We start from the raw sequence: 13,341 nt of genomic DNA, 5'->3' as shown, positions 1-13,341 counted from the left end.
AAAAGTGTTCCCCTCTCTCCACGTCCACACCAGCATCTGCATCTTTGGGACTTTGTGATGTGGGCTAACCTTTATATCCTTCTCTTGTTTGATTCCAGCACTGTGTTGAACAGTAGTGGCAATAGTGGACATCCTTATCTGGTTCCACTTCTAAATGGAAAAGCTTTCATTTTTACTCCATTCAGTATGATGTTAGCTAAGGGTTTGTCATACGTGGCTTCAATCTGCTTAAAATATGTGTCACCACTGCCTATTTTCTTAAATGATCTTGTTAGAAAAGGATGCTGAATTTTACCAAATGCTTTTTTCTTCATCTATTGAGAGGATCATATGGTCTTTGGTTTTGCTTTTGTTTATATGGTGAATTACATTTATGGATTTGCATACGTCAAATCAGCCTTGTATCTCTGGGGATGAACCCTACATTTCGTGATATATAATTTTTTAATGTGTGGCTGAAATCTCTTAGCCAATATTTTATTGAGTATTTTTACATTGATATTCATTAGTGAAATTGGTCTGTACTTCTCCTTTTTAGTTGGGTCCTTTCCTGGTTATTGTATCAGGGTGATGTTTGCTTCATAGAAACTTGTTGGGGAAGGTTCCTTCCTTCTCAATATTTTGGAATAGGTTCTGCAGTATAGGTTGGTACAAGCTAGTCTTTGAAGGTTGGGTAGAATTCTAGTGTGAAGCCATCTTGTCTCGGGCTTTTTTTGTTGTTGTTGTAAAAATTTTTTATTGTTTTTTCAATCTCAGTGCTTGATATTGGTCTGTTTAAGAGATCTATTTCCTTATAGTTAAATCCTCTGTGGTATCTGTTGTTATTTCATCCTTTTCATTTCTGATTAAGGTTATTAAGATCTTTTCTGTTTCTGGTTAATCTGCCTAAAGGTTTCTTGATTTTATTTATCTTTTTGTATTTTTTTTAAGAGATGGGGTCTTGCTATGTGCAGTGGCTATTCACAGGTGCGATCCCACTACTGATCAGCATGGGAGTTTTGACCTGCTCCATTTCCGACCTGGGCTGGTTTACCCCTCCTTAGGCAACCTGGTGGCCCCCCGCTCGTGGGAGATCACTATATTGATGCTGAACTTAGTGTGGACACCTAATCGGCATAGTGTATTACAGCCCAGAGCTCCCGGACTCAAGTGATCTTCCTGTCTCAGCCTCCCAAGTAGCTGGGACTACAGGCATATGCCACTGCATCTGGCTTATTTATCTTTTTGAAGAACCAACTATTTGTTTCATTAATTTTCTGAATGATTCTTTTATTTTCAATTTCATTTATTTCTGATTTAAGTTGGGTTATTTCTTTTCTTTTGCTTGGTTTGGGATTGGATTTCTCTTCCTTTTGCATTTAAGATGATTAATTAGGTTGTTGATGTGGTCTTTTCCTGTTTTTTGGATGTAGGCATCTAATGCGATAAATTTCCGTCTCCCCTTGGGACTGCTTAGTATCCCACTGGTTTTAGTGGCTTGTCTCTTCATTGTTGTTATGCTCAAGGAAGTTAATAATTTCCTCCTTTATCTCTTTCTTGACCCAATTGTCATTAAGCATAAACTTGTTTAGTTTCCATGCCTTTGTGTGGGGATAAAAATTGTTGGAGTTCTACCTTTATTGCCTTGTGGTCTGAAAAGATACAAGGTGTAATTTCAGTTCTGATTTTGTTGAGGTGAGTCCTAGGATAGGATCTATTCTGGAGAAAGTATATTCTTTAACTTTGGGATGGTATGTTCTATGTATGTCTATTAAGCCCAATTGTTCTAAGGTCATATGTAATTTCCTTTTTTTTTTTTTTAACAGAGTCTTACTTTGTCACCTTCAGTAGAGTGCTATGGCATCATAACTCACAGCAACCTCAAACTTTTGGGCTCAAATGAATCTCTTGCCTCAATCTCCCAAGTAGCTGAGACTATAGGCACTCACCACAACGCCCAGCTATTTTTAGAGATGGGGTCTCGCTCTTGCTCAGGCTGGTCTTGAACCCCGGAGCTAAGATAATCTGCCCTCCTCTCCCTCCCAGAGTGCTAGGATTCCCGGCATTAGTGACTGCTCCCGGCCTGAAAAATTTAATTTCTTTAATACGTATAGAGGCATTTGGATTTTTTATTTCTTCTGTAGTCAAACTCATCCACTGAATTTTAAATCTCAGTTGCAGTATTTTTTTATTTCTGGATATCATATTTAATTACAATTCAAATCTGCATATCTGCTTTTTAAAAATAATTTCCTATTCCCTACAGATATTTTAACATTATATCTTATTTGATGAAACATAGCAAACATATTTTTACAAACTTGTATTTTTAAAACTTTGTGTCTCATAAATTCCACCTTGGAAGATGTTTGGAGCATTTTTCTACTGTCATTTGCTTCTTTTCATGGTACCTTGTTACACTTTGTACATAGACATGTTGATGGTGAGCTGTTCATTCATTTTAGAAAATAACTTTTAGATTTTTAAACAATAAATATTTATGGAAGTTAAATACACATAACATAGAATTGATCATTTTTAAATGAATAATTCAGTAACACTTGGTAAATCACATGTTATCCAATTACCACATCTACCTTTTTCCTATATTTTTTTCATCAATGCACAATTAAACCCCATGTCTATTAAGCAACTGATCCTGTGGCATGCACTAACTCGCTTTCGGTACTTATGGATTTACCAATTATAAATATTTCATATAAATAGAATCATTCAAAATGTAACTTTTTTTTTTTTGCAGTTTTTGGCCAGGGCTGGGTTTGAACCCACCACCTCCAGTATATGGAGCCGGCGCCTTCCTCCTTTGAGCCACAGGCACCACCCTCAAACTGTAACTTTGGTGTCTGACTTCTTTCACTTAAATGATGTATTCAAGGCTCACTCATGGTGCAGTATGTATCAGTATCTCATTCTACTGTATGCATATACCATAATTTGCTCATCCCTTATGGCTACTATGAATGATATTGCTATGAAATTCATTTCACTTAAAACTTTCTGTGTTTCTTCTTAGTAAAGTATCACAAGAATGGAGAAGCAAGAATCCCACTTACTCAATTCTAATATGAAGCCAATAGGCGATCTAGTACACACCCATATAAGAGGAAAACTCAAATCAATTCATGGTGGGGGGGCAGGAGAATGAGAAAGTGGGGAGAGGAGAGGACAGAGGGAGATAGGGGTGTGCTCACTTAATTGGGCACAATATTAGGGTGTATGGAACACCTCTAGGGGGCAGGACACAATTATAAGAGGGACTTTACCTAACAAATGCAAACATTTTAACCTAATTCTTTGTACACTCAATTAACCTGAAACAGTAAAAATAAATAAATAAATGTTAACTCATTAGACTTTAAAAAAAATAAAAGTTTGGGGGTGGCTGTATGTCTTGAATTCTGTTAGGTATATACATAGAAGTAAAATTTCTAGATCATATGTTAAGTCTATATTTATCTTTTTGAGGATCTGCAAAGTGGTTTTCCAAAATGTCTGAACCATTTTACATTCCCATTGGCAATGTAAAAGGGTTGCAATTTTTCCATATCCTTGCAAACACTTATTATTTTCCATTTAAAAAAAAAAAAACACTATAGCCATCCTTGTGGGTGTAAAGTTGTATCTCATTGTGGTTTAGATTTGTACTTCTCTAATAACTAATGATGTTAAGCATCTTTTAATTTCCTTGTTGGTCTTTTATATATGTTCTTTGGAGAAGTATCTAACCAATTCCTTTGCCTATTTTTCTTATTATATCAGACTGTTAGGGATTACACATATTTTATTCACATACTTTGTTTTTGAACAGATTGAGTCAAAGTTATAAGAGTGCCCTTCACAGAGGTAGTGTGCACTATACCAAATAGGTGTACATTTACTAGTACCCTCCTCTAACCTCCCCCCAGCTTGATTTTCATTGAGATGTACTTCCATATGTGCACTTAAATGTTAATCAATTGATTCCAATTTGGCACGGAGTACATGTGTTTGTTTCTCCATTCTTGTCATGTTTCACTTAGAAGAATGGTTTCCAGTTCCATCCAGGTTATCAAAAAAGATAATAGCCATTTTTTTATGGCTGAGTAGTAGTCCATGGCATTGCAATACCCCATTTTATTAAGCCATTCATGTATTGGTGGGCACTTGGATTGTTTTGATGTATTTGCAATTGTGAATTGTGCTACTATAAAAATTGGAGTGCCCATCAACCCATGAATAGATCAATAAATTGTGCTGTATGTACACCATGGAATACTATGCAGCCATTAAGAAAGATGGAGACTTTACCTCCTTCATGTTTACATGGATGGAGCTGGAAAATATTCTTCTTAGCAAAGCATCTCAAGAATGGAAGAAAAAGTATCCAATGTACTCAGCCCTACTAGGAAGCTAATTTATAGCTTTCATAGGAAAGCTATAACCCAATTTTAGCCCAGGAATATGGGGAGAGGGGAGAGGGAAGAGGGAGAGGAGAGGAGGGGGGAGGGTGATTGGTGGGATCACGCCTATGGTTCATCCTATAAAAGTACATGTGAATCTCTCTAAATGTAGAGTATAAATGTCTTAACACAATAACTAAGAAAAAGACATGAAGGCTGTGTTAACCAGTTGGATGAAAGTATTTCAAATTGTATATAGAAATAGTACACTTTACCCCATGATAGTATTAACGTACACTGCTATGCTTTAATAAAAAAATAAAATAAAATAAAAACATTGGAGTACAGATGTCCTTTTTATAAAATGACCTTTTCTCTCCTTTGGGTGTATACCCAGAAGTGGGATTGCTGCATCAAATGTAGGTCTATTTTAAATTCTTTGAAGTATCTCCATACAATTTTCCATAGAGGTTGTACCAAAAATACGTAAGAATTCCTTTCTCTCAGCATCCACACCAGCATCTGTTGCTTTGAAACTTTATGATGTGAGCCATTCTCACTGGAATTAGGTGATATCTCAATGTAGTTTGGATTTGGCATTTCCCTGGTGATTAGAGGCGGTAAGCATTTTTTCATGTATTTGTTGGCCTAATTAATTGGTCTTTGCTGGGGTCCTGCCCTGGGGGCAGGGTCCATTAAGACCTGTGGATCTGGGGACAACCAACTGAAAAAATAATAAAGTTAGAAATGAGGAGAGATGGCTTGGCGCCTATAGCTCAACCGGCTAAGGCGCCAGCCACGTACACCTAAGGTGGCGGGTTCGAATCCCCAGCCCGGGCCCGCCAAACAACAATGACAGCTGCAACCAAAAAATGGCGGGGTGTTGTGGCGGGCGCCTGTGGTCCCAGCTACTTGGGAGGTGGAGGCAGGAGACTCGCTTGAGCCCAGGAGTTGGAGGTTGCTGTGAGCTGTAATGCCACGGCACTCTACCCAGGGGAACAGCTTGAGGCTCTGTCTCAAAAAAAAAAAAAAAGAAAAGAAAAAAAGAAATGAGGAGAGATAAACAGACAAGACACACAGAAAAGAATTTTCAAAAGTGGGAACTTAGGGGACCACAGCCCATTTGTAGGGCTCTGATGGTGGCCCGGAGTGTTTGTTCCACTCAGCTTTTATTGAAGGCTATTTGCTCATTAGCCCAGAGGGTAAATTGAGGAATGGAACAAAGACGGCAGCAGTTTCTCTAAGTGAGCATATCAGCTGCTATAGTTTCTATAATCATTAATCTGAAAGGTTTGAGCAGCCTTAAGAAATCTGGAGCTTGAGCCTTATATAGGGGCAGCCTCCCGTCTGCGGTGACACACACAGATTCCTAGGGTGGTGTTAAATCTCTGCTGGTTCACTACTACGGAAAACGCCACTGGCATCAATCTCTGAAGAATCGGTAGAAAAGAGGTATTTTCCTCTCATCACCACCCAGAGGGTCTTCCTCTGCGATGAGGGATATAAGCCCTCCTTACCCATATTTCAGGGCTTGTGCTGTTCCCTTGTTCTCCACTCCAGCCAAATACAAATCTCCACGAGGCATTTACTTTGACTGTTAACTGGGCAGGGGACAGCCTAGTTAATGTTTCTTTCTAGGCCTTATGCACAGCTTCCTCTGTGGCCATTATTCCTCCAGAGTGTTTATAGACCCAGCAGGGGTGTTATCCCCAGAAGGCCAGACTTTTAGGAAAAGCAGGAAACTTGTTCTGATAAGAAATTTAGCAGCAGCTGGTTTAAAAGTAAACTATCTGAATTTTCTTTGTTCGACCTCACTTAGTTTTTTTTTTTTTTTTTTATTTTCCCCTTTTCTGGGTGTGTTTTCCCTTGCCAAGAATGGTCTCCATTCCGCCTGCAGGTCTTCATTAGAAAAGTTTCTGCTCATGTCTTTTGCCTACTTTTTAATGGGTTGTTTGATCTTCTCTTTTCAATTTTCTTGGGTTTTTTGTAGATTCTTTTTATCAGTCTCTTATCACATGTAGAGCAGGCAAATATTATTTCCAATTCTGTGGGTTGTCTATTTGCACTTTTTGATGTGTCCTTGGCTGTGAAGAAGCTTTTCAATTTCATCAGGTCCCATTTATTTATTTTTGTTGTTGCTATCATTCCTTTTGGGATCTTCTTCATGAATTCTTTTCCTAGGCCAATTATCTGTAACAGTTTTTCCAATATTTTTTTCTAGAATTCTAGAATTCTTATAGCTTCCTGCCTTAGGTTTAAGTGTTTTATCCATTGTGAGTGAATTTTTGTGGGCAGTGAGAGGTGCAGATCCCGTTTTAGTCTTTTATATATGGCTATCTAGTTTTCTCACCCCAACTAATTGAATATGGATTCTTTTTCCCAGTGTATGTTTTCATGTGTTTTGCCAAAAATCAGATGGGAATATGAGTATGATCTCGTCTGTAGGTTCTTTGTTCTGATCCATATGTCAATGTCTCTGTTTTTGCTTGTCTTTTTGTAGTTGATTTGCAAGAGTTCTTTATGTATTCTTAATATTAGACCTTTATCAGAAATATGATTTATAAATATTTTTTTTCCTATTGAGGAGGTTATCTTTTGCTTTTCTTGATAATGTCCTTTTATGCACAAAATAGTTTAATTGAGATGAAGTCCAATTTTTTTTTTATTGTCAATCCTTTAGGGCATATCCAAGTCTTTATTCTAAAAGTTTTACAGTTTTAGTTCTTATGTTTAGGTCTGATCTAATTTAATTTTTGTACATGATGTGAGGTAGGGGCCTAACTTAATTCTTTTGTATGTGAATATCCAGCTGTGCCATCATCACTTGTTGAAGACAGAATTCTCTTCCTATTGGTGCCCCTTGTCAAGAATGAATTCACCCTAGAATTATGGATTTATTTGTGGACTCTCAGTTCCATCACACTGGTCTATAGATCTGTCCTTACACCAGTACCACAGTGTTTGGATTCCTGTTGCTTTGTAGTAAGATTTGAAATTTGAAAGTGGATTTTTCTCCCTTTTTTTCTTCTTTTAAAAGAATGTTCAGGCTAATCAAAGCCACATGTAAGTCCTTAAGAATTCGAAGGTCAGATTTTTCATTACTGCAAAAAAAGACCAATGGAATTTTGCTATGTTTTGCATTGAATTGGTAGGCTTCTTTGGCTTGTGTTATCCTTGTAACATTATTAAATCTTGACAGTTGGTGAACATGGAATGTTTTCCCATTTATTTAAGTGTTCGTTAATTTCCTAAGAAATGTTTCATAAGTTTCAGGGTATAAATCTCTTGCTTTCTTGGTTACACATTTATTCTTTCATATTTTATTCCTTTGGATGATATTATGAATTGGATTATTTTCTTAAATTACTTTTCATAATGTTCATTGCTGGTATACAGAAACACACTAATTTTTGTGAATTAGTCTTGTACCCTGCAAATTTGTTGAATTTGTTCCATAATGCTCATAGTTTTCTTGGGAGGGGGGATTCTTTGAGATTTTCTAGACATAGAATCATCTTCTTCAAATAGAGATAGTCCATTTTTTCCATGTTGGGTCCTTTCATTTCTTCACCTTGCCTAATTGCTCCCAGTACACTGTTAGATACCAATGGTGAAAGTAAACATCCTTGTTTTATTCCTGATCACAAGAAAACTTTCTGGCTTTCACCACTGAGTATGAAGTGAGCTGTGGATTTTCCTAAATACCATTTATCACATTGAAGAAATTACCTCTGTTACTGAGATTGGGCATGTTTTTCAAAATCATGAATGGATGTTGTATTTTGACAAATGATTTTCCTGCACAAATTTACTTGACCATGGGATTTTATTCCCTTTATTCTATTAATTTGAAGGATTTTCTTAGAATGAACCACCCTTGCAAGTCTGGGCAAAAAAAAAAAAAAAATTATTTGTCATGTATAATCCTTTTAATATGCTATTGGACTTAGTTTAGTCTCATTTTGTTGAGAATTTTTACATATATGTTCATAAGCAATATTGGTTTGTAGTTTTCTTTCCCCATGTTATCTTTGGCTTTGGTATCAGGATAACACTGGTATCATAGAATGAATTAAAAATGTTCCCTCCTTTTCTATTTTTTGGACGTTTAACAAGGATTGGTGTTAATTCTTCTTTAAATGTTTTGTAGAATTCACCAGTGAAGCCATCTGTTCCTGGACTTTTCTTTTTTGGGATGTTTTTGATTACTGCTTCAATCTTTTTATAGGTTTTTAAAAAAAACTTTTTATAGGTCTCTTCAGAATTATATTTCTTCTTGAATCAAAATTGGTAGTTTGTGTGTTTCTAGGAATTTGCCCATTTCATGTAGGTTTTCTAATGTGTTTGTATACAATTATTCACAGTAGTCTCTTATAATCACTTTTTATTTTTTTCTCTTTTGTAACTTTAATTGAAGCATTGCTATTCATTATTTTAACTCTTTTTTAAATTTTCTCTATCTATATACATGTGTTTATTTGGTTTCCACTTTTTGAATTCACTAAATTGAAAAGGCTTCACATTTAATAACAATAACAATGTTTAAGATAAGGACTAGACACAAAAACCTCGTAAAGAACGAATGAAGATAAATACATTCAGAAAAGAGATCAGACGATTGCTGATTATTTTAACTCTTACAAGCACCAAATTTTAATATCTAAGTCAATTTGGGAGAAAATAAATACCATCAAGAACTTCCCTCCAGAACAAAACAATGATGTTCATTCCTCCAAACATCAAAATTGAAAGCTTACCAAAACAACAACAAAGCCCATACAGAAATAAAAAAAAAAACCACATTCTAGGGGGTCAGCTGTGCTGTCTAACTGTCCTTCAGTGACATTCAAAAAAAAAATAACACTCTAGCTCATCAGAATATACATTTTCCATTTCCTTTTTTGAAATTAAAAATAATAATTTAAAAAAAAAAGATTAAGGGATTGCCTGACTCGTTTGGATGTCATGTACAGCAAATGGAGATCAGGAAGGCTATTTGCAGCACTCATGATTAGGGATAGTCATCTTTAAAGTTTAGCTTTCTTCCAAATAGTGTAAAAGACCCACAATTCCAAGTATGAAGGGATGCCAACAATCTCCTTTGAGAAATCCATGGGACAATATAGGCACTCAAGCTGTTCTTCATAGAGCAACAGGGTTTCTGTCAGATTGATGCAGTTCCCCTGTGTAAAAATATTTCCCATCCTGTTTCAATACTTTCATTGAGAGGTCAAGAATCAGTTGGAGAAACTCCCAGGTGGGATCTTCTTCTGGAGATGTGGAGATTAGAACATCAAATCATTAATCACGTAATCAAACTCTCTCCCTTTTTTTTTTTTTTTTTTGAAACAGTCTTACTATGTCACCCTTGGTAGAGTGCCATGGAGTCACAGCTCACAGCAACCTCCAACTCTTCGGCTTAAGCAATTCTCTTGCCTCAGCCTCCCAAGTAACTGGGACTACAGGTGCCCACCACAATGCCCGGCTATTTTGGGGGTACAAGTGCCATTGCTTAGCAGGCCCAGACTGGGTTCCAAGCCACCCGCTTCGGTATATGTGGCTGGCACCCTACTCACTGAGCTACAGGTGCCAAGCTAAACTTGCTCCCTTCTTTGGTGCACCTCTTAAGTACTGGAATACAGTCATCTATTAGAACCTGGTTGCAGCAGTCTCCTTTAAGATTGTCTAAGTCACCACACGTTTTTCGCATATACATCTTATATCCATCAATTACCATTTGGTCAATCTCTACCGTGGTGACCATCTTTGGTTTAAATTTGACTATTTTACATAAAATGCCCCCATCTCTGCCTCTCATAATCAGTATATCTTTGCCCATATAATCTTCTTAGCCACTGCCCATGATGGCCCGGGTATATGTGAAATCACTCTCTCCCAAATTAACATTCCCACTAAGGATGAAAATGTTTCCAAATTTCTTTGAGTTGGCTCAATGCCCATAGCTCAACAGTTAGGACACCAGCCACATACACTAAGGCTGGTGGGTTAGAAACCCGATGGGGGCCTGCTAAACAAGGACAACTGCAATAACAAAACACCTGGGCATTGTGGCAGGTGCCTATAGTTTCAGATACTTGGAAGGCTGAAGCAAGAGAATCACTTGAGTCCAAGAGTTTAAGGTTGCTCAGTGAGCTGTGATGCCATGGCATTCTAATGAGGGTGACGTAGTGAGACTCTGTCTCAAAAAATTTTTTTTTTCTTCGAGTGTATAACTTTAATGTTCTGATAAGATGAAGCTTAATCATACACCACTTCATCTATGTCATATTCAACTAGGTGCCCATCAGCAGGGCTGGGTTTGAACCCGCCACCTCCAGCATATGGGGCTGGAGCCCTACTCCTTTGAGCCATAGGTGCCGCCCCCCTTCAAAGCAATTTTGAAACCCTTTTTTTAAAATTTCACTTCCACTCTTGCCATGCTTTTGTTTGTTTGTTTTTTGAGACAGACATAGTTTCACTATGTCACCCTGGGTTGAGTGCCGTGGCATCACCGATTACAGCAACCTCAAACTCCTGGGCTCAAGTGATTCTCTTGCCTCAGCCTCCCAAGCAGCTGGAGCTATAGGCACCCACCACAGTGTCTGGCCACTTTCTTGTTGTAGTTGTCATCGTTGTTTAGCAGGCCAGGGCTGAGCTTGAACCTGCCAGCCTCAGTGCATGTGGCTATCACCATAATCACTGTGCTATAGGCACCAAGCCACACTCTTGCCAAGTTTAACAAGAAATTTAATGTTTGCTCATTGCCCTAATCCAAACTCCAACATTCTCACTATGGCACACACAAACACACAATGACCATAATGAACACCACTCAATAAGACAACACCATACATCGACACAAACACAGCTTTGAAACACTAATGTACCAAGGTTTAAAATCTTACTGAGTTGTTTGTACAGTGCCACCAATGTGAGGACACAGTGACCTCACATTCTCTATTTATTTGGATTACATGGTTAAATACTTTCTGAAGAGTCCTCATATGTTAAATTTTTTCAAATGCTTTTACCCTGTCTATTGAGATGACATGTTAATATAGTTATTTTTAAAAGACTATCTGATAATGGAGCAATTCAAAAGTTGTCTCAAGAATTCAATGAATTCAAAGATAAAATCACCAAAGATTTTGACAAATTGAGGCAAGAATTTGCATCCCTCTCTCAATAATAGAATGGAGCAGGCATACAAAAGGATCTCTGATGTTGAAAACAAAGCTTTTGAACGCTCCCAAATGATCAAAGATGAAGAGAAGTGGGGAGCAAAAATGGATCATTTCCTGAGAGAGTTGTGGGACCATTCCAAAAAAGCAAACATTAGCCTTACTGGAATTCCTGAAGGAGATAAGAATCATATGAAAAGCACAGATGTTCTACTCCAAGTGATAATAGAAGAAAACTTCCCAAACATGGCAAGAGACACTGAAATTCAAATAGCAGACATTTTCAGAACCCCAGCTTGACTTAATCCAAATACAGCATCCCTGAGACACACTGTAATTAACTTCGCCAAAGCTAATATGAAGCAGAAAATCCTGCAAGCAGCCAGACATAAGAACCCATAACCTATGAGGGGAAGAACATTAGAATGACTGCAGACATCTCTGATGAAACTTTTCAAGCCAGAAGAGAATGGTCATCAACCTTCAATCTCCTAAAATAAAACAACTTTCAACTTAGGATTCTATATCCAGCCAAACTGAGTCTCAATTATGATGGAGAAGTCAAATACTTTAATGACATTCACATGTTGAAGAAATTTGCCATAACTAAACCAGCTCTCCAGGATATTCTCAGACCCATCCTCCACAATGACCAGCACAATGCTCTACCACCAAAGTAAACTCACTCAGAAATTTTTGACCATAACCCAACTTCCACAGTGGCAAAGGATTAAAAACATCCACTAATCTTTCAAAGAACTTGACACCCCAAATACTACCAGGCCTATCAATACTCTCAATTAACATGAATAGCTTAAATTGTTCTCTAAAAGAGGCACAGGTTGGCAGACTGGATACAAAATCTCAGGCCAGATATCTGCTGCATACAAGAATTTCATCTTATCTTAAAGGATAAATATAGAATCAGGGTGAAGGGATGGACATCTAAATCCAGGCAAATGGAAACCAGAAAAAAGCAGGGATTGCAATTTTATTTGCAGACACATTAGTCTTGAAACTAACAAAAGTAAGGAAAGACAAAGATGGTCACTTAATATTTGTTAAGGGAAACAGTCAACATGATGAGATAACACTTATTAAAATTATGTGCCCAACCAGAATGCTTCTCAATTTATAAGGGAGACCCTAACAGACATAAACAATTTGATATCTTTCAGCACCATAATAGTAAGAGATTTGAACACCCCTTTGGAAATGTTGGATAGATCCTCCCATAAGAAACTAAGCAAATAAATTTTGGACTTAAACTTTACCATACAACAATTGAATTTAACAGACATCTACAGAACATTTCATCCTAACAAAACTGAATACACATTCTTCTCATCAGTCCATGGAACATCCTCCAAAATTGACCACATCTTAGGTCACAAGTCTAACCTCAGTAAATTCAAAAGTATAGAAATTATTCCTTGCACCTTCTTGGACCATCATGGAATAAAAGTTGAACTCACCAATAACAGGAATCTGCATATTAATACAAAGACATGGAAACTAAATAACCTTATGCTGAACGATAGCTAGATCAAAGTTGAGATTAAGAAGGAAATTACCAAATTTTTGGAACAGAACAATAATGAAGACACAAACTATCAGAACCTCTGAGATACTACAAAGGCAGTCCTAAGAGGGAAATTTGTAGTGTTGCAAATTTATAGTGTCCTCCAGAGAATGGAAAGAGAGGAAGTCAACCATTTAATAGGACATCTCAAGCAACTGGAAAAGGAAGAACATTCCAACTCCAAACCCAGCAGAAGAAA

General features: G+C 37.2%; 1 pseudogene; it reads right to left on the bottom strand.

Moving 5' to 3' along the window:
- Positions 1-9,406: 9,406 nt before the first annotated feature.
- The window catches only part of LOC100959608, a 9,274-nt pseudogene continuing 5,339 nt past the window's right edge, over positions 9,407-13,341 (bottom strand).

The sequence above is a fragment of the Otolemur garnettii genome, unplaced genomic scaffold (assembly GCF_000181295.1).
Source record: "Otolemur garnettii isolate 467f Iridium unplaced genomic scaffold, OtoGar3 scaffold00201, whole genome shotgun sequence".
Lineage (NCBI taxonomy): Eukaryota > Metazoa > Chordata > Mammalia > Primates > Galagidae > Otolemur > Otolemur garnettii.
Note: the sequence above shows the minus strand (reverse complement) of the source record. Positions and strands in the feature narration are given on the sequence as shown.